This window comes from Dermacentor albipictus, chromosome 5 (genome assembly GCF_038994185.2).
Source record: "Dermacentor albipictus isolate Rhodes 1998 colony chromosome 5, USDA_Dalb.pri_finalv2, whole genome shotgun sequence".
Classification (NCBI taxonomy): domain Eukaryota; kingdom Metazoa; phylum Arthropoda; class Arachnida; order Ixodida; family Ixodidae; genus Dermacentor; species Dermacentor albipictus.
In genome coordinates this window covers 11,023,534-11,045,038 of record NC_091825.1, presented here as the reverse complement: position 1 = coordinate 11,045,038, position 21,505 = coordinate 11,023,534, and positions in this window count along the sequence as shown.

Here is a 21,505-nt window from a genome sequence, read left to right as displayed (position 1 = left end):
GCCATCCAGCATTGGAATGACCTGCCAAACGACATAGTTGACATTCCTTCAATTCTTCCGCGTTACCCCGCTCCATTCAGCATTGGGATGACCTGCCAAACGACATAGTTAACATTCTTTCAATTCTTCCGCGTTACCCCGCGCCATTCAGCATTGGAATGACCTGCCAAACGACATAGTTGACATTATTTCAATTCTTCCGCGTTACCCCGCGCCATTCAGCATAGGAATGACCTGCCAAACGACATAGTTGACATTCTTTCAATTCTTCCGCGTTACCCCGTGCCATTCAGCATTGGGATGACCTGCCAAACGACATAGTTGACATTCTTTCAATTCTTCCGCGTTACCCCGCGCCATTCAGCATTGGAATGACCTGCCAAACGACATAGTTGACATTCTTTCAATTCTTCCGCGTTACCCCGCGCCATTAACCATTGGGATGACCTTCCATACGACATAGTTGACATTCTTTCAATTCTTCCGCGTTACCCCGCGCCATTCAGCATTGGAATGACCAGCCAAACGACATAGTTGACATTCTTTCAATTCTTCCGCGTTACCCCGCGCCATTCAGCATTGGGATGACCTGCCAAGCGACATAGTTGACATTCTTTCAATTCTCCCTCGTCACCCAGCGCCATTGAGCATTGGAATGACCTGCCAAACGACATAGTTGACATTCTTTCAATTCTTCCGCGTTACCCCGCGCCATTCAGCATTGGAATGACCTGCCAAACGACATAGTTGACATTCTTTCAATTCTTCCGCGTTACCCCGTGCCATTCAGCATTGGGATGACCTGCCAAACGACATAGTTGACATTCTTTCAATTCTTCCGCGTTACCCCGCGCCATTCAGCATTGGAATGACCTGCCAAACGACATAGTTGACATTCTTTCAATTCTTCCGCGTTACCCCGCGCCATTCAGCATTGGAATGACCTGCCAAACGACGTAGTTTACATTCTTTCAATTCTTCCGCATTACCTCGCGCCATTCAGCATTGGAATGACCTGCCAAACGACATAGTTGACATTCTTTCAATTCTTCCGCGTTACCCCGCGCCATTCAGCATTGGGATGACCTGCCAAACGACATAGTTGACATTCTTTCAATTCTTCCGCGTTACCCCGCGCCATTCAGCATTGGAATGACCTGCCAAACGACATAGTTGACATTCTTTCAATTCTTCCGCGTTACCCCGCGCCATTCAGCATTGGAATGACCTGCCAAACGACATAGTTGACATTCTTTCAATTCTTCCGCGTTACCCCGCGCCATTCAGCATTGGAATGACCTGCCAAACGACATAGTTGACATTCTTTCAATTCTTCCGCATTACCCCGCGCCATCCAGCATTGGAATGACCTGCCAAACGACATAGTTGACATTCATTCAATTCTTCCGCGTTACCCCGCGCCATTCAGCATTGGGATGACCTGCCAAGCGACATATTTGACATTCTTTCAATTCTTCCTCGTTACCCCGCGCCATTGAGCATTGGAATGACCTGCCAAACGGCATAGTTGACATTCCTTCAATTCTTCCGCGTTACCCCGCGCCATTCAGCATTGGAATGACCTGCCAAACGACATAGTTGACATTCTTTCAATTCTTCCGCGTTACCCCGCGCCATTCAGCATTGGAATGACCTGCCAAACGACATAGTTGACATTCTTTCAATTCTTCCGCGTTACCCCGCGCCATTCAGCATTGGGATGACCTGCCAAACGACATAGTTGATATTCTTTCAATTCTTCCGCGTTACCCCGTGCCATTCAGCATTGGGATGACCTGCCAAACGACATAGTTGACATTATTTCAATTCTTCCGCGTTACCCCGCGCCATTCACCATTGGGATGACCTGCCAAACGACATATTTGACATTCTTTCAATTCTTCCGCGTTACCCCGCCCCATTCAGCATTGGAATGACCTGCCAAACGACATAGTTGACATTCTTTCAATTCTTCCGCGTTACCCCGCGCCATTCAGCATTGGGATGACCTGCCAAACGACATAGTTGACATTCTTTCAATTCTTCCGCGTTACCCCGCGCCATTCAGCATTGGAATGACCTGCCAAACGACATAGTTGACATTCTTTCCATTCTTCCGCGTTACCCCGCGCCATTCAGCATAGGAATGACCTGCCAAACGACATAGTTGACATTCTTTCCATTCTTCCGCGTTACCCCGTGCCATTCAGCATTGGAATGACCTGCCAAACCACATTGTTGACATTCTTTCAATTCTTCCGCGTTACCCCGTGCCATTCAGCATTGGAATGACCTGCCAAACGACATAGTTGACATTCTTTCAATTCTTCCGCGTTACCCCGTGCCATTCAGCATTGGAATGACCTGCCAAACGATATAGTTGACATTCTTTCAATTCTTCCGCGTTACCCCGTGCCATTCAGCATTGGAATGACCTGCAAAACGACATAGTTGACATTATTTCAATTCTTCCGCGTTACCCCGTGCCATTCAGCATTGGGATGGCCTGCCAAACGACATAGTTGACATTCTTTCAATTCTTCCGCGTTACCCCGTGCCATTCAGCATTGGAATGACCTGCCAAGCGACATAGTTGACATTCTTTCCATTCTTCCGCGTTACCCCGTGCCATTCAGCATTGGAATGACCTGCCAAACGACGTAGTTCACATTCTTTCAATTCTTCCGCGTTACCCCGTGCCATTCAGCATTGGAATGACCTGCCAAACGATATAGTTGACATTCTTTCAATTCTTCCGCGTTACCCCGTGCCATTCAGCATTGGAATGACCTGCCAAACGACATAGTTGACATTCTTTCAATTCTTCCGCGTTACCCCGCGCCATTCAGCATTGGAATGACCTGCCAAACGACATAGTTGATATTCTTTCAATTCTTCCGCATTACCCCGCGCCATCCAGCATGGGAATGACCTGCCAAACGACATAGTTGACATTCCTTCAATTCTTCCGCGTTACCCCGCGCCATTCAGCATTGGGATGACCTGCCAAGCGACATAGTTGACATTCTTTCGATTCTTCCTCGTTACCCCGCGCCATTCAGCATTGGAATGACCTGCCAAACGACATAGTTGACATTCTTTCAATTCTTCCGCGTTACCCCGCGCCATTCAGCATTGGAATGACCTGCCAAACGACATAGTTGACATTCTTTCAATTCTTCCGCGTTACCCCGTGCCATTCAGCATTGGGATGACCTGCCAAACGACATAGTTGACATTCTTTCAATTCTTCCGCGTTACCCCGCGCCATTCAGCATTGGGATGGCCTGCCAAACGACATAGTTGACATTCTTTCAATTCTTCCGCGTTACCCCGCGCCATTCAGCATTGGAATGACCAGCCAAACGACATAGTTGACATTCTTTCAATTCTTCCGCGTTACCCCGCGCCATTCAGCATTGGAATGACCTGCCAAACGACATAGTTGACATTGTTTCAATTCTTCGGCGTTACCCCGTGCAATTCAGCATTGGGATGACCTGCCAAACGACATAGTTGACATTCTTTCAATTCTTCCGCGTTACCCCGCGCCATTCAGCTTTGGAATGACCTGCCAAACGACATAGTTGACATTCTTTCAATTTTTCCGCGTTACCCCGCGCCATTCAGCATTGGGATGACCTGCCATACGACGTAGTTGACACTCTTTCGATTCTTCCGCGTTACCCCGTGCCATTCAGCATTGGGATGACCTGCCAAAAGACTTATTTGACATTCTTTCAATTCTTCCGCGTTACCCCGCGCCATTCAGCATTGGAATGACCTGCCAAACAACATAGTTGACATTCTTTCAATTCTTCCGCATTACCCCGCGCCATCCAGCATTGGAATGACCTGCCAAACGACATAGTTGACATTCTTCCAATCCTTCCGCGTTACCCCGCGCCATTCAGCATTGGAATGACCTGCCAAACGACATAGTTGACATTCTTTCAATTCTTCCGCGTTACCCCGTGCCATTCAGCATTGGGATGACCTGCCAAACGACATAGTTGACATTCTTTGAATTCTTCCGCGTTACCCTGCGCCATTCAGCATTGGGATGACCTGCCAAACGACATAGTTGACATTCTTTCAATTCTTCCGCGTTACCCCGCGCCATCCAGCATTGGAATGACCTGCCAAACGACATAGTTGACATTATTTCAATTCTTCCGCGTTACCCCGCGCCATTCAGCATTGGAATGACCTGCCAAACGACATAGTTGACATTCTATCAATTCTTCCGCGTTACCCCGTGCCATTCAGCATTGGGATGACCTGCCAAACGACATAGTTGACATTCTTTCAATTCTTCCGCGTTACCCCGCGCCATTCAGCATTGGAATGACCTGCCAAACGACATAGTTGACATTCTTTCAATTCTTCCGCATTACCCCGCGCCATCCAGCATTGGAATGACCTGCCAAACGACATAGTTGACATTCCTTCAATTCTTCCGCGTTACCCCGCTCCATTCAGCATTGGGATGACCTGCCAAACGACATAGTTGACATTCTTTCAATTCTTCCGCGTTACCCCGCGCCATTCAGCATTGGAATGACCTGCCAAACGACATAGTTGACATTATTTCAATTCTTCCGCGTTACCCCGCGCCATTCAGCATAGGAATGACCTGCCAAACGACATAGTTGACATTCTTTCAATTCTTCCGCGTTACCCCGTGCCATTCAGCATTGGGATGACCTGCCAAACGACATAGTTGACATTCTTTCAATTCTTCCGCGTTACCCCGCGCCATTCAGCATTGGAATGACCTGCCAAACGACATAGTTGACATTCTTTCAATTCTTCCGCGTTACCCCGCGCCATTAACCATTGGGATGACCTTCCAAACGACATAGTTGACATTCTTTCAATTCTTCCGCGTTACCCCGCGCCATTCAGCATTGGAATGACCAGCCAAACGACATAGTTGACATTCTTTCAATTCTTCCGCGTTACCCCGCGCCATTCAGCATTGGGATGGCCTGCCAAACGACATAGTTGACATTCTTTCAATTCTTCCGCGTTACCCCGCGCCATTCAGCATTGGAATGACCAGCCAAACGACATAGTTTGCATTCTTTCAATTCTTCCGCGTTACCCCGCGCCATTCAGCATTGGAATGACCTGCCAAACGACATAGTTGACATTATTTCAATTCTTCCGCGTTACCCCGCGCCATTCAGCATTGGGATGACCTGCCAAACGACATAGTTGACATTCTTTCAATTGTTCCGCGTTACCCCGCGCCATTCAGCATTGCAATGACCAGCCAAACGACATAGTTGACATTCTTTCAATTCTTCCGCGTTACCCCGCGCCATTCAGCATTGGGATGACCTGCCAAACGACGTAGTTGACATTCTTTCAATTCTTCCGCGTTACCCCGCGCCATTCAGCATTGGAATGACCTGCCAAACGACATAGTTGACATTCTTTCAATTCTTCCGCGTTACCCCGTGCCATTCAGCATTGGGATGACCTGCCAAACGACATAGTTGACATTCTTTCAATTCTTCCGCGTTACCCCGCGCCATTCAGCATTGGGATGGCCTGCCAAACGACATAGTTGACATTCTTTCAATTCTTCCGCGTTACCCCGCGCCATTCAGCATTGGAATGACCAGCCAAACGACATAGTTGACATTCTTTCAATTCTTCCGCGTTACCCCGCGCCATTCAGCATTGGAATGACCTGCCAAACGACATAGTTGACATTGTTTCAATTCTTCGGCGTTACCCCGTGCAATTCAGCATTGGGATGACCTGCCAAACGACATAGTTGACATTCTTTCAATTCTTCCGCGTTACCCCGCGCCATTCAGCTTTGGAATGACCTGCCAAACGACATAGTTGACATTCTTTCAATTTTTCCGCGTTACCCCGTGCCATTCAGCATTGGGATGACCTGCCATACGACGTAGTTGACATTCTTTCGATTCTTCCGCGTTACCCCGTGCCATTCAGCATTGGGATGACCTGCCAAAAGACTTATTTGACATTCTTTCAATTCTTCCGCGTTACCCCGCGCCATTCAGCATTGGAATGACCTGCCAAACAACATAGTTGACATTCTTTCAATTCTTCCGCGTTACCCCGTGCCATTCAGCATTGGGATGGCCTGCCAAACGACGTAGTTCACATTCTTCCAATCCTTCCGCGTTACCCCGCGCCATTCAGCATTGGAATGACCTGCCAAACGACATAGTTGACATTCTTTCAATTCTTCCGCGTTACCCCGTGCCATTCAGCATTGGGATGACCTGCCAATCGACATAGTTGACATTCTTTGAATTCTTCCGCGTTACCCTGCGCCATTCAGCATTGGGATGACCTGCCAAACGACATAGTTGACATTCTTTCAATTCTTCCGCGTTACCCCGCGCCATCCAGCATTGGAATGACCTGCCAAACGACATACTTGACATTATTTCAATTCTTCCGCGTTACCCCGCGCCATTCAGCATTGGAATGACCTGCCAAACGACATAGTTGACATTCTATCAATTCTTCCGCGTTACCCCGTGCCATTCAGCATTGGGATGACCTGCCAAACGACATAGTTGACATTCTTTCAATTCTTCCGCGTTACCCCGCGCCATTCAGCATTGGAATGACCTGCCAAACGACATAGTTGACATTCTTTCAATTCTTCCGCATTACCCCCGCGCCATCCAGCATTGGAATGACCTGCCAAACGACATAGTTGACATTCCTTCAATTCTTCCGCGTTACCCCGCTCCATTCAGCATTGGGATGACCTGCCAAACGACATAGTTGACATTCTTTCAATTCTTCCGCGTTACCCCGCGCCATTCAGCATTGGAATGACCTGCCAAACGACATAGTTGACATTATTTCAATTCTTCCGCGTTACCCCGCGCCATTCAGCATAGGAATGACCTGCCAAACGACATAGTTGACATTCTTTCAATTCCTCCGCGTTACCCCGTGCCATTCAGCATTGGGATGACCTGCCAAACGACATAGTTGACATTCTTTCAATTCTTCCGCGTTACCCCGCGCCATTCAGCATTGGAATGACCTGCCAAACGACATAGTTGACATTCTTTCAATTCTTCCGCGTTACCCCGCGCCATTAACCATTGGGATGACCTTCCAAACGACATAGTTGACATTCTTTCAATTCTTCCGCGTTACCCCGCGCCATTCAGCATTGGAATGACCAGCCAAACGACATAGTTGACATTCTTTCAATTCTTCCGCGTTACCCCGCGCCATTCAGCATTGGGATGGCCTGCCAAACGACATAGTTGACATTCTTTCAATTCTTCCGCGTTACCCCGCGCCATTCAGCATTGGAATGACCAGCCAAACGACATAGTTTGCATTCTTTCAATTCTTCCGCGTTACCCCGCGCCATTCAGCATTGGAATGACCTGCCAAACGACATAGTTGACATTATTTCAATTCTTCCGCGTTACCCCGCGCCATTCAGCATTGGGATGACCTGCCAAACGACATAGTTGACATTCTTTCAATTGTTCCGCGTTACCCCGCGCCATTCAGCATTGCAATGACCAGCCAAACGACATAGTTGACATTCTTTCAATTCTTCCGCGTTACCCCGCGCCATTCAGCATTGGGATGACCTGCCAAACGACGTAGTTGACATTCTTTCGATTCTTCCGCGTTACCCCGTTCCATTCAGCATTGGGATGACCTGCCAAACGACTTAGTTGACATTCTTTCAATTCTTCCGCGTTACCCCGCGCCATTCACCATTGGAATGACCTGCCAAACGACATAGTTGACATTCTTTCAATTCTTCCGCGTTACCCCGCGCCATTCAGCATTGGGATGACCTGCCAAACGACATAGTTGACATTCTTTCAATTCTTCCGCGTTACCCGGGCCATTCAGCATTGGGATGGCCTGCCAAACGACATAGTTGACATTATTTCAATTCTTCCGCGTTACCCCGCGCCATTCAGCATTGGAATGACCTGCCAAACGACATAGTTGACATTCTTTCAATTCTTCCGCGTTACCCTGCGCCATTCAGCATTGGGATGACCTGCCAAACGACATAGTTGACATTCTTTCAATTCTTCCGCGTTACCCCGCGCCATTCAGCATTGGAATGACCTGCCAAACGACATAGTTGACATTCTTTCAATTCTTCCGCGTTACCCCGCGCCATTCAGCATTGGGATGGCCTGCCAAACGACATAGTTGACATTCTTTCAATTCTTCCGCGTTACCCCGCGCCATTCAGCATTGGAATGACCAGCCAAACGACATAGTTGACATTCTCTCAATTCTTCCGCGTTACCCCGCGCCATTCAGCATTGGAATGACCTGCCAAACGACATAGTTGACATTCTTTCAATTCTTCCGCGTTACCCCGCGCCATTCAGCATTGGGATGACCTGCCAAACGACATAGTTGACATTCTTTAAATTCTTCCGCGTTACCCCGCACCATTCAGCATTGGAATGACCTGCCAAACGACATAGTTGACATTCTTTCAATTCTTCCGCGTTACCCCGTGCCATTCAGCATTGGGATGACCTGCCAAACGACGTAGTTGACATTCTTTCGATTCTTCCGCGTTACCCCGTGCCATTCAGCATTGGGATGACCTGCCAAACGAGTTAGTTGACATTCCTTCAATCCTTCCGCGTTACCCCGCGCCATTCAGCATTGGAATGACCTGCCAAACAACATAGTTGACATTCTTTCAATTCTTCCGCGTTACCCCGCGCCATTCAGCATTGGGATGGCCTGCCAAACGACGTAGTTCTCATTCTTTCAATCCTTCCGCGTTACCCCGCGCCATTCAGCATTGGAATGACCTGCCAAACGACATAGTTGACATTCTTTCAATTCTTCCGCGTTACCCCGCTCCATTCAGCATTCGGATGACCTGCCAAACGACATAGTTGGCATTCTTTCAATTCTTCCGCGTTACCCCGCGCCATTCAGCATTGGAATGACCTGCCAAACGACATAGTTGACATTATTTCAATTCTTCCGCGTTACCCCGCGCCATTCAGCATTGGAATGACCTGCCAAACGACATAGTTGACATTCTTTCAATTCTTCCGCGTTACCCCGTGCCATTCAGCATTGGGATGACCTGCCAAACGACATAGTTGACATTCTTTCAATTCTTCCGCGTTACCCCGCGCCATTCAGCATTGGAATGACCTGCCTAACGACATAGTTGACATTCTTTCAATTCTTCCACGTTACCCCGCGCCATTCAGCATTGGGATGACCTGCCAAACGACATAGTTGACATTCTTTCAATTCTTCCGCGTTACCCCGCGCCATTCAGCATTGGAATGACCTGCCAAACGACGTAGTTTACATTCTTTCAATTCTTCCGCATTACCCCGCGCCATTCAGCATTGGAATGACCTGCCAAACGACATAGTTGACATTCTTTCAATTCTTCCGCGTTACCCCGCGCCATTCAGCATTGGGATGACCTGCCAAACGACATAGTTGACATTCTTTCAATTCTTCCGCGTTACCCCGCGCCATTCAGCATTGGAATGACCTGCCAAACGACATAGTTGACATTCTTTCAATTCTTCCGTGTTACCCCGCGCCATTCAGCATTGGAATGACCTGCCAAACGACATAGTTGACATTCTTTCAATTCTTCCGCGTTACCCCGCGCCATTCAGCATTGGAATGACCTGCCAAACGACATAGTTGACATTCTTTCAATTCTTCCGCATTACCCCGCGCCACCCACCATTGGAATGACCTGCCAAACGACATAGTTGACATTCCTTCAATTCTTCCGCGTTACCCCGCGCCATTCAGCATTGGAATGACCTGCCAAACGACATAGTTGACATTCTTTCAATTCTTCCGCATTACCCCGCGCCATCCAGCATTGGAATGACCTGCCAAACGACATAGTTGACATTCCTTCAATTCTTCCGCGTTACCTCGCGCCATTCAGCATTGGGATGACCTGCCAAACGACATAGTTGACATTCTTTCAATTCTTCCGCGTTACCCCGCGACATTCAGCATTGGAATGACCTGCCAAACGACATAGTTGACATTCTTTCATTTCTTCCGCGTTACCCCGCGCCATTCAGCATTGGAATGACCTGCCAAACGACATTGTTGACATTCTTTCCATTCTTCCGCGTTACCCCGTGCCATTCAGCATTGGGATGACCTGCCAAACGACATAGTTGACATTCTTTCAATTCATCCGCGTTACCCCGCGCCATTCAGCATTGGAAAGACCTGCCAAACGACATAGTTGACATTCTTTCAATTCTTCCGCGTTACCCCGCGCCATTAAGCATTGGGATGACCTTCCAAACGACATAGTTGACATTCTTTCAATTCTTCCGCGTTACCCCGCGCCATTCAGCATGGGGATGACCTGCCAAACGACATAGTTGACATTCTTTCAATTCTTCCGCGTTACCCCGTGCCATTCAGCATTGGGATGGCCTGCCAAACGACATAGTTGACATTCTTTCAATTCTTCCGCGTTACCCCGCGCCATTCAGCATTGGAATGACCTGCCAAACAACATAGTTGACATTCTTTCAAATTCCTCCGCGTTACCCCGCGCCATTCAGCATTGGGATGACCTGCCAAACGACATAGTTGACATTCTTTCAATTCTTCCGCGTTACCCCGCGCCATTCAGCATTGGAATGACCTGCCAAACGACAATGTTGACATTCTTTCAATTCTTCCGCGTTACCCCGCGCCATTCAGCATTGGGATGGCCTGCCAAACGACATAGTTGACATTCTTTCAATTCTTCCGCGTTACCCCGCGCCATTCAGCATTGGAATGACCAGCCAAACGACATAGTTGACATTCTTTCAATTCTTCCGCGTTACCCCGCGCCATTCAGCATTGGAATGACCTGCCAAACGACATAGTTGACATTCTTTCAATTCTTCCGCGTACCCCGCGCCATTCAGCATTGGGATGACCTGCCAAACGACATAGTTGACATTCTTTCAATTCTTCCGCGTTACCCCGCGCCATTCAGCATTGGAATGACCTGCCAAACGACATAGTTGACATTCTTTCAATTCTTCCGCGTTACCCCGCGCAATTCAGCATTGGGATGACCTGCCAAACGACGTAGTTGACATTCTTTCGATTCTTCCGCGTTACCCCGTGCCATTCAGCATTGGGATGACCTGCCAAACGACTTAGTTGACATTCCTTCAATCCTTCCGCGTTACCCCGCGCCATTCAGCATTGGAATGACCTGCCAAACAACATAGTTGACATTCTTTCAATTCTTCCGCGTTACAAAGCGCCATTCAGCATTGGGATGGCCTGCCAAACGACGTAGTTCACATTCTTTCAATCCTTCCGCGTTACCCCGCGCCATTCAGCATTGGAATGACCTGCCAAACGACATAGTTGACATTCTTTCAATTCTTCCGCGTTACCCCGCGCCATTCAGCATTGGGATGACCTGCCAAACGACATAGTTGACATTCTTTCAATTCTTCCGCGTTACCCCGCGCCATTCAGCATTGGAATGACCTGCCAAACGACATAGTTGACATTATTTCAATTCTTCCGCGTTACCCCGCGCCATTCAGCATTGGAATGACCTGCCAAACGACATAGTTGACATTCTTTCAATTGTTCCGCGTTACCCCGTGCCATTCAGCATTGGGATGACCTGCCAAACGACATAGTTGACATTCTTTCAATTCTTCCGCGTTACCCCGCGCCATTCAGCATTGGAATGACCTGCCAAACGGCATAGTTGACATTCTTTCAATTCTTCCGCGTTACCCCGCAACATTCAGCATTGGGATGCCCTGCCAAACGACATAGTTGACATTCTTTCAATTCTTCCGCGTTACCCCGCGCCATTCAGCATTGGAATGACCAGCCAAACGACATAGTTGACATTCTTTTAATTCTTCCGCGTTACCCCGCGCCATTCAGCATCGGAATGACCTGCCAAACGACAAAGTTGACATTCTTTCAATTCTTCCGCGTTACCCCGTGCCATTCAGCATTGGGATGACCTGCCAAACGACATAGTTGACCTTCTTTCAATTCTTCCGCGTTACCCCGCGCCTTTCAGCATTGGGATGACCTGCCAAACGACATAGTTGACATTCTTTCAATTCTTCCGCGTTACCCCGTGCCATTCAGCATTGGGATGACCTGCCAAACGACATAGTTGACATTCTTTCAATTCTTCCGCGTTACCCCGCGCCATTCAGCATTGGGATGACCTGCCAAACGACATAGTTGACATTCTTTCAATTCTTCCGCGTTACCCCGCGCCATTCAGCATTGGAATGACCTGCCAAACGACATAGTTGACATTCTTTCAATTCTTCCGCATTACCCCGCGCCATTCAGCATTGGAATGACCTGCCAAACGACATAGTTGACATTCTTTCAATTCTTCCGCGTTACCCCGCGCCATTCAGCATTGGGATGACCTGCCAAACGACATAGTTGACATTCTTTCAATTCTTCCGCGTTACCCCGCGCCATTCAGCATTGGAATGACCTGCCAAACGACATAGTTGACATTATTTCAATTCTTCCGCGTTACCCCGCGCCATTCAGCATTGGAATGACCTGCCAAACGACATAGTTGACATTCTTTCAATTCTTCCGCGTTACCCCGTGCCATTCAGCATTGGGATGACCTGCCAAACGACATAGTTGACATTCTTTCAATTCTTCCGCGTTACCCCGCGCCATTCAGCATTGGAATGACCTGCCAAACGACATAGTTGACATTCTTTCAATTCTTCCACGTTACCCCGCGCCATTCAGCATTGGGATGACCTGCCAAACGACATAGTTGACATTCTTTCAATTCTTCCGCGTTACCCCGCGCCATTCAGCATTGGAATGACCTGCCAAACGACGTAGTTTACATTCTTTCAATTCTTCCGCATTACCCCGCGCCATTCAGCATTGGAATGACCTGCCAAACGACATAGTTGACATTCTTTCCATTCTTCCGCGTTACCCCGCGCCATTCAGCATTGGGATGACCTGCCAAACGACATAGTTGACATTCTTTCAATTCTTCCGCGTTACCCCGCGCCATTCAGCATTGGAATGACCTGCCAAACGACATAGTTGACATTCTTTCAATTCTTCCGCGTTACCCCGCGCCATTCAGCATTGGAATGACCTGCCAAACGACATAGTTGACATTCTTTCAATTCTTCCGCGTTACCCCGTGCCATTCAGCTTTGGGATGACCTGCCAAACGACATAGTTGACATTCTTTCAATTCTTCCGCGTTACCCCGCGCCATTCAGCATTGGAATGACCTGCCAAACGGCATAGTTGACATTCTTTCAATTCTTCCGCGTTACCCCGCAACATTCAGCATTGGGATGGCCTGCCAAACGACATAGTTGACATTCTTTCAATTCTTCCGCGTTACCCCGCGCCATTCAGCATTGGAATGACCAGCCAAACGACATAGTTGACATTCTTTTAATTCTTCCGCGTTACCCCGCGCCATTCAGCATGGGAATGACCTGCCAAACGACAAAGTTGACATTCTTTCAATTCTTCCGCGTTACCCCGTGCCATTCAGCATTGGGATGACCTGCCAAACGACATAGTTGACCTTCTTTCAATTCTTCTGCGTTACCCCGCGCCATTCAGCATTGGAATGACCTGCCAAACGACATAGTTGACATTCTTTCAATTCTTCCGCTTTACCCCGTGCCATTCAGCATTGGGATGACCTGCCAAACGACATAGTTGACATTCTTTCAATTCTTCCGCGTTACCCCGCGCCATTCAGCATTGGAATGACCTGCCAAACGGCATAGTTGACATTCTTTCAATTCTTCCGCGTTACCCCGCACCATTCAGCATTGGGATGGTCTGCCAAACGACATAGTTGACATTCTTTCAATTCTTCCGCGTTACCCCGCGCCATTCAGCGTTGGAATGACCAGCCAAACGACATAGTTGACATTCTTTCAATTCTTCCGCGTTACCCCGCGCCATTCAGCATTGGTATGACCTGCCAAACGACATAGTTGACATTCTTTCAATTCTTCCGCGTTACCCCGTGCCATTCAGCATTGGGATGACCTGCCAAACGACATAGTTGACCTTCTTTCAATTCTTCCGCGTTACCCCGTGCCATTCAGCATTGGAATGACCTGCCAAACGACATAGTTGACATTCTTTCAATTCTTCCGCGTTACTCCGCGCCATTCAGCATTGGGATGACCTGCCAAACGGCATAGTTGACATTCTTTCAATTCTTCCGCGTTACCCCGTGCCATTCAGCATTGGTATGACCTGCCAAACGACATAGTTGACATTCTTTCAATTCTTCCGCGTTACCCCGCGCCATTCAGCATTGGAATGACCTGCCAAACGACATAGTTGACATTCTTTCAATTCTTCCGCGTTACCCCGCGCCATTCAGCATTGGGATGACCTGCCAAACGACATAGTTGACATTCTTTCAATTCTTCCGCGTTACCCCGCGCCATTCAGCATTGGAATGACCTGCCAAACGATATAGTTGACATTCTTTCCATTCTTCCGCGTTACCCCGTGCCATTCAGCATAGGAATGACCTGCCAAACGACATAGTTGACATTCTTTCAATTCTTCCACGTTACCCCGCGCCATTCAGAATTGGGATGACCTGCCAAGGACATAGTTGACATTCTTTCAATTCTTCCGCGTTACCCCGCGCCATTCGGCATTGGAATGACCTGCCAAACGACGTAGTTGACATTCTTTCAATTCTTACGCATTACCCCGCGCCATTCAGCATTGGAATGACCTGCCAAACGACATAGTTGACATTCTTTCAATTCTTCCGCGTTACCCCGCGCCATTCAGCATTGGGATGACCTGCCAAACGACATAGTTGACATTATTTCAATTCTTCCGCGTTACCCCGCGCCATTCAGCATTGGAATGACCTGCCAAACGACATACTTGACATTCTTTCAATTCTTCCGCGTTACCCCGCGCCATTCAGCATTGGAATGACCTGCCAAACGACATAGTTGACATTCTTTCAATTCTTCCGCGTTACCCCGTGCCATTCAGCATTGGGATGACCTGCCAAACGACATAGTTGACATTCTTTCAATTCTTCCGCGTTACCCCGCGCCATTCAGCATTGGAATGACCTGCCAAACGGCATAGTTGACATTCTTTCAATTCTTCCGCGTTACCCCGCAACATTCAGCATTGGGATGGCCTGCCAAACGACATAGTTGACATTCTTTCAATTCTTCCGCGTTACCCCGCGCCATTCAGCATTGGAATGACCAGCCAAACGACATAGTTGACATTCTTTCAATTCTTCCGCGTTACCCCGCGCCATTCAGCATTGGAGTGACCTGCCAAACGACAAAGTTGACATTCTTTCAATTCTTCCGCGTTACCCCGTGCCATTCAGCATTGGGATGACCTGCCAAACGACATAGTTGACCTTCTTTCAATTCTTCCGCGTTACCCCGCGCCATTCAGCATTGGAATGACCTGCCAAACGACATAGTTGACATTCTTTCAATTCTTCCGCGTTACCCCGCGCCATTCAGCATTGGGATGACCTGCCAAACGACATAGTTGACATTCTTTCAATTCTTCCGCGTTACCCCGTGCCATTCAGCATTGGGATGACCTGCCAAACGACATAGTTGACATTCTTTCAATTCTTCCGCGTTACCCCGCGCCATTCAGCATTGGGATGACCTGCTAAACGACATAGTTGACATTCTTTCAATTCTTCCGCGTTACCCCGCGCCATTCAGCATTGGAATGACCTGCCAAACGACATAGTTGACATTCTTTCAATTCTTCCACGTTACCCCGCGCCATTCAGCATTGGGATGACCTGCCAAACGACATAGTTGACATTCTTTCAATTCTTCCGCGTTACCCCGCGCCATTCAGCATTGGGATGACCTGCCAAACGACATAGTTGACCTTCTTTCAATTCTTCCGCGTTACCCCGCGCCATTCAGCGTTCGAATGACCTGCCAAACGACATAGTTGACATTCTTTCAATTCTTCCGCGTTACCCCGCGCCATTCAGCATTGGAATGACCAGCCAAACGACATAGTTGACCTTCTTTCAATTCTTCCGCGTTACCCCGCGCCATTCAGCATTGGAATGACCTGCCAAACGACATAGTTGACATTCTTTCAATTCTTCCGCGTTACCCCGCGCCATTCAGCAGTGGAATGACCTGCCAAACGACATAGTTGACATTCTTTCAATTCTTCCACGTTACCCCGCGCCATTCAGCATTGGGATGACCTGCCAAACGACATAGTTGACATTCTTTCAATTCTTCCGCGTTACCCCGCGCCATTCAGCATTGGAATGACCTGCCAAACGACGTAGTTTACATTCTTTCAATTCTTCCGCATTACCCCGCGCCATTCAGCATTGGAATGACCTGCCAAACGACATAGTTGACATTCTTTCCATTCTTCCGCGTTACCCCGCGCCATTCAGCATTGGGATGACCTGCCAAACGACATAGTTGACATTCTTTCAATTCTTCCGCGTTACCCCGCGCCATTCAGCATTGGAATGACCTGCCAAACGACATAGTTGACATTCTTTCAATTCTTCCGCGTTACCCCGCGCCATTCAGCATTGGAATGACCTGCCAAACGACATAGTTGACATTCTTTCAATTCTTCCGCGTTACCCCGTGCCATTCAGCATTGGGATGACCTGCCAAACGACATAGTTGACATTCTTTCAATTCTTCCGCGTTACCCCGCGCCATTCAGCATTGGAATGACCTGCCAAACGGCATAGTTGACATTCTTTCAATTCTTCCGCGTTACCCCGCAACATTCAGCATTGGGATGGCCTGCCAAACGACATAGTTGACATTCTTTCAATTCTTCCGCGTTACCCCGCGCCATTCAGCATTGGAATGACCAGCCAAACGACATAGTTGACATTCTTTTAATTCTTCCGCGTTACCCCGTGCCATTCAGCATTGGGATGACCTGCCAAACGACATAGTTGACCTTCTTTCAATTCTTCCGCGTTACCCCGTGCCATTCAGCATTGGAATGACCTGCCAAACGACATAGTTGACATTCTTTCAATTCTTCCGCGTTACCCCGCGCCATTCAGCATTGGAATGACCTGCCAAACGGCATAGTTGACATTCTTTCAATTCTTCCGCGTTACCCCGCACCATTCAGCATTGGGATGGTCTGCCAAACGACATAGTTCACATTCTTTCAATTCTTCCGCGTTACCCCGCGCCATTCAGCGTTGGAATGACCAGCCAAACGACATAGTTGACATTCTTTCAATTCTTCCGCGTTACCCCGCGCCATTCAGCATTGGTATGACCTGCCAAACGACATAGTTGACATTCTTTCAATTCTTCCGCGTTACCCCGTGCCATTCAGCATTGGGATGACCTGCCAAACGACATAGTTGACCTTCTTTCAATTCTTCCGCGTTACCCCGTGCCATTCAGCATTGGAATGACCTGCCAAACGACATAGTTGACATTCTTTCAATTCTTCCGCGTTACCCCGCGCCATTCAGCATTGGGATGACCTGCCAAACGGCATAGTTGACATTCTTTCAATTCTTCCGCGTTACCCCGTGCCATTCAGCATTGGGATGACCTGCCAAACGACATAGTTGACATTCTTTCAATTCTTCCGCGTTACCCCGCGCCATTCAGCATTGGAATGACCTGCCAAACGACATAGTTGACATTCTTTCAATTCTTCCGCGTTACCCCGCGCCATTCAGCATTGGGATGACCTGCCAAACGACATAGTTGACATTCTTTCAATTCTTCCGCGTTACCCCGCGCCATTCAGCATTGGAATGACCTGCCAAACGATATAGTTGACATTCTTTCCATTCTTCCGCGTTACCCCGTGCCATTCAGCATAGGAATGACCTGCCAAACGACATAGTTGACATTCTTTCAATTCTTCCACGTTACCCCGCGCCATTCAGCATTGGGATGACCTGCCAAACGACATAGTTGACATTCTTTCAATTCTTCCGCGTTACCCCGCGCCATTCGGCATTGGAATGACCTGCCAAACGACGTAGTTGACATTCTTTCAATTCTTACGCATTACCCCGCGCCATTCAGCATTGGAATGACCTGCCAAACGACATAGTTGACATTCTTTCAATTCTTCCGCGTTACCCCGCGCCATTCAGCATTGGGATGACCTGCCAAACGACATAGTTGACATTATTTCAATTCTTCCGCGTTACCCCGCGCCATTCAGCATTGGAATGACCTGCCAAACGACATAGTTGACATTCTTTCAATTCTTCCGCGTTACCCCGCGCCATTCAGCATTGGAATGACCTGCCAAACGACATAGTTGACATTCTTTCAATTCTTCCACGTTACCCCGCGCCATTCAGCATTGGGATGACCTGCCAAACGACATAGTTGACATTCTTTCAATTCTTCCGCGTTACCCCGCGCCATTCAGCATTGGAATGACCTGCCAAACGACGTAGTTTACATTCTTTCAATTCTTCCGCATTACCCCGCGCCATTCAGCATTGGAATGACCTGCCAAACGACATAGTTGACATTCTTGCCATTCTTCCGCGTTACCCCGCGCCATTCAGCATTGGGATGACCTGCCAAACGACATAGTTGACATTCTTTCAATTCTTCCGCGTTACCCCGCGCCATTCAGCATTGGAATGACCTGCCAAACGACATAGTTGACATTCTTTCAATTCTTCCGCGTTACCCCGTGCCATTCAGCATTGGGATGACCTGCCAAACGACATAGTTGACATTCTTTCAATTCTTCCGCGTTACCCCGCGCCATTCAGCATTGGAATGACCTGCCAAACGGCATAGTTGACATTCTTTCAATTCTTCCGCGTTACCCCGCAACATTCAGCATTGGGATGGCCTGCCAAACGACATAGTTGACATTCTTTCAATTCTTCCGCGTTACCCCGCGCCATTCAGCATTGGAATGACCAGCCAAACGACATAGTTGACATTCTTTCAATTCTTCCGCGTTACCCCGCGCCATTCAGCATTGGAGTGACCTGCCAAACGACAAAGTTGACATTCTTTCAATTCTTCCGCGTTACCCCGTGCCATTCAGCATTGGGATGACCTGCCAAACGACATAGTTGACCTTCTTTCAATTCTTCCGCGTTACCCCGCGCCATTCAGCATTGGAATGACCTGCCAAACGACATAGTTGACATTCTTTCAATTCTTCCGCGTTACCCCGCGCCATTCAGCATTGGGATGACCTGCCAAACGACATAGTTGACATTCTTTCAATTCTTCCGCGTTACCCCGTGCCATTCAGCATTGGGATGACCTGCCAAACGACATAGTTGACATTCTTTCAATTCTTCCGCGTTACCCCGCGCCATTCAGCATTGGGATGACCTGCCAAACGACATAGTTGACATTCTTTCAATTCTTCCGCGTTACCCCGCGCCATTCAGCATTGGAATGACCTGCCAAACGACATAGTTGACATTCTTTCAATTCTTTCACGTTACCCCGCGCCATTCAGCATTGGGATGACCTGCCAAACGACATAGTTGACATTCTTTCAATTCTTCCGCGTTACCCCGCGCCATTCAGCATTGGGATGACCTGCCAAACGACATAGTTGACCTTCTTTCAATTCTTCCGCGTTACCCCGCGCCATTCAGCGTTGGAATGACCTGCCAAACGACATAGTTGACATTCTTTCAATTCTTCCGCGTTACCCCGCGCCATTCAGCATTGGGATGACCTGCCAAACGACATAGTTGACATTATTTCAATTCTTCCGCGTTACCCCGCGCCATTCACCATTGGAATGACCTGCCAAACGACATAGTTGACATTCTTTCAATTCTTCCGCGTTACCCCGTGCCATTCAGCATTGGGATGACCTGCCAAACGACATAGTTGACATTCTTTCAATTCTTCCGCGTTACCCCGCGCCATTCAGCATTGGCATGACCTGCCAAACGACATAGTTGACATTCTTTCAATTCTTCCACGTTACCCCGCGCCATTCAGCATTGGGATGACCTGCCAAACGACATAGTTGACATTCTTTCAATTCTTCCGCGTTACCCCGCGCCATTCAGCATTGGAATGACCTGCCAAACGACGTAGTTTACATTCTTTCAATTCTTCCGCATTACCCCGCGCCATTCAGCATTGGAATGACCTGCCAAACGACATAGTTGACATTCTTTCCATTCTTCCGCGTTACCCCGCGCCATTCAGCATTGGGATGACCTGCCAAACGACATAGTTGACATTCTTTCAATTCTTCCGCGTTACCCCGCGCCATTCAGCATTGGAATGACCTGCCAAACGACATAGTTGACATTCTTTCAATTCTTCCGCGTTACCCCGCGCCATTCAGCATTGGAATGACCTGCCAAACGACATAGTTGACATTCTTTCAATTCTTCCGCGTTACCCCGTGCCATTCAGCATTGGGATGACCTGCCAAACGACATAGTTGACATTCTTTCAATTCTTCCGCGTTACCCCGCGCCATTCAGCATTGGAATGACCTGCCAAACGGCATAGTTGACATTCTTTCAATTCTTCCGCGTTACCCCGCAACATTCAGCATTGGGATGGCCTGCCAAACGACATAGTTGACATACTTTCAATTCTTCCGCGTTACCCCGCGCCATTCAGCATTGGAATGACCAGCCAAACGACATAGTTGACATTCTTTTAATTCTTCCGCGTTACCCCGTGCCATTCAGCATTGGGATGACCTGCCAAACGACATAGTTGACCTTCTTTCAATTCTTCCGCGTTACCCCGTGCCATTCAGCATTGGAATGACCTGCCAAACGACATAGTTGACATTCTTTCAATTCTTCCGCGTTACCCCGCGCCATTCAGCATTGGAATGACCTGCCAAACGGCATAGTTGACATTCTTTCAATTCTTCCGCGTTACCCCGCACGATTCAGCATTGGGATGGTCTGCCAAACGACATAGTTGACATTCTTTCAATTCTTCCGCGTTACCCCGCGCCATTCAGCGTTGGAATGACCAGCCAAACGACATAGTTGACATTCTTTCAATTCTTCCGCGTTACCCCGCGCCATTCAGCATTGGTATGACCTGCCAAACGACATAGTTGACATTCTTTCAATTCTTCCGCGTTACCCCGTGCCATTCAGCATTGGGATGACCTGCCAAACGACATAGTTGACCTTCTTTCAATTCTTCCGCGTTACCCCGTGCCATTCAGCATTGGAATGACCTGCCAAACGACATAGTTGACATTCTTACAATTCTTCCGCGTTACCCCGCGCCATTCAGCATTGGGATGACCTGCCAAACGGCATAGTTGACATTCTTTCAATTCTTCCGCGTTACCCCGTGCCATTCAGCATTGGGATGACCTGCCAAACGACATAGTTGACATTCTTTCAATTCTTCCGCGTTACCCCGCGCCATTCAGCATTGGAATGACCTGCCAAACGACATAGTTGACATTCTTTCAATTCTTCCGCGTT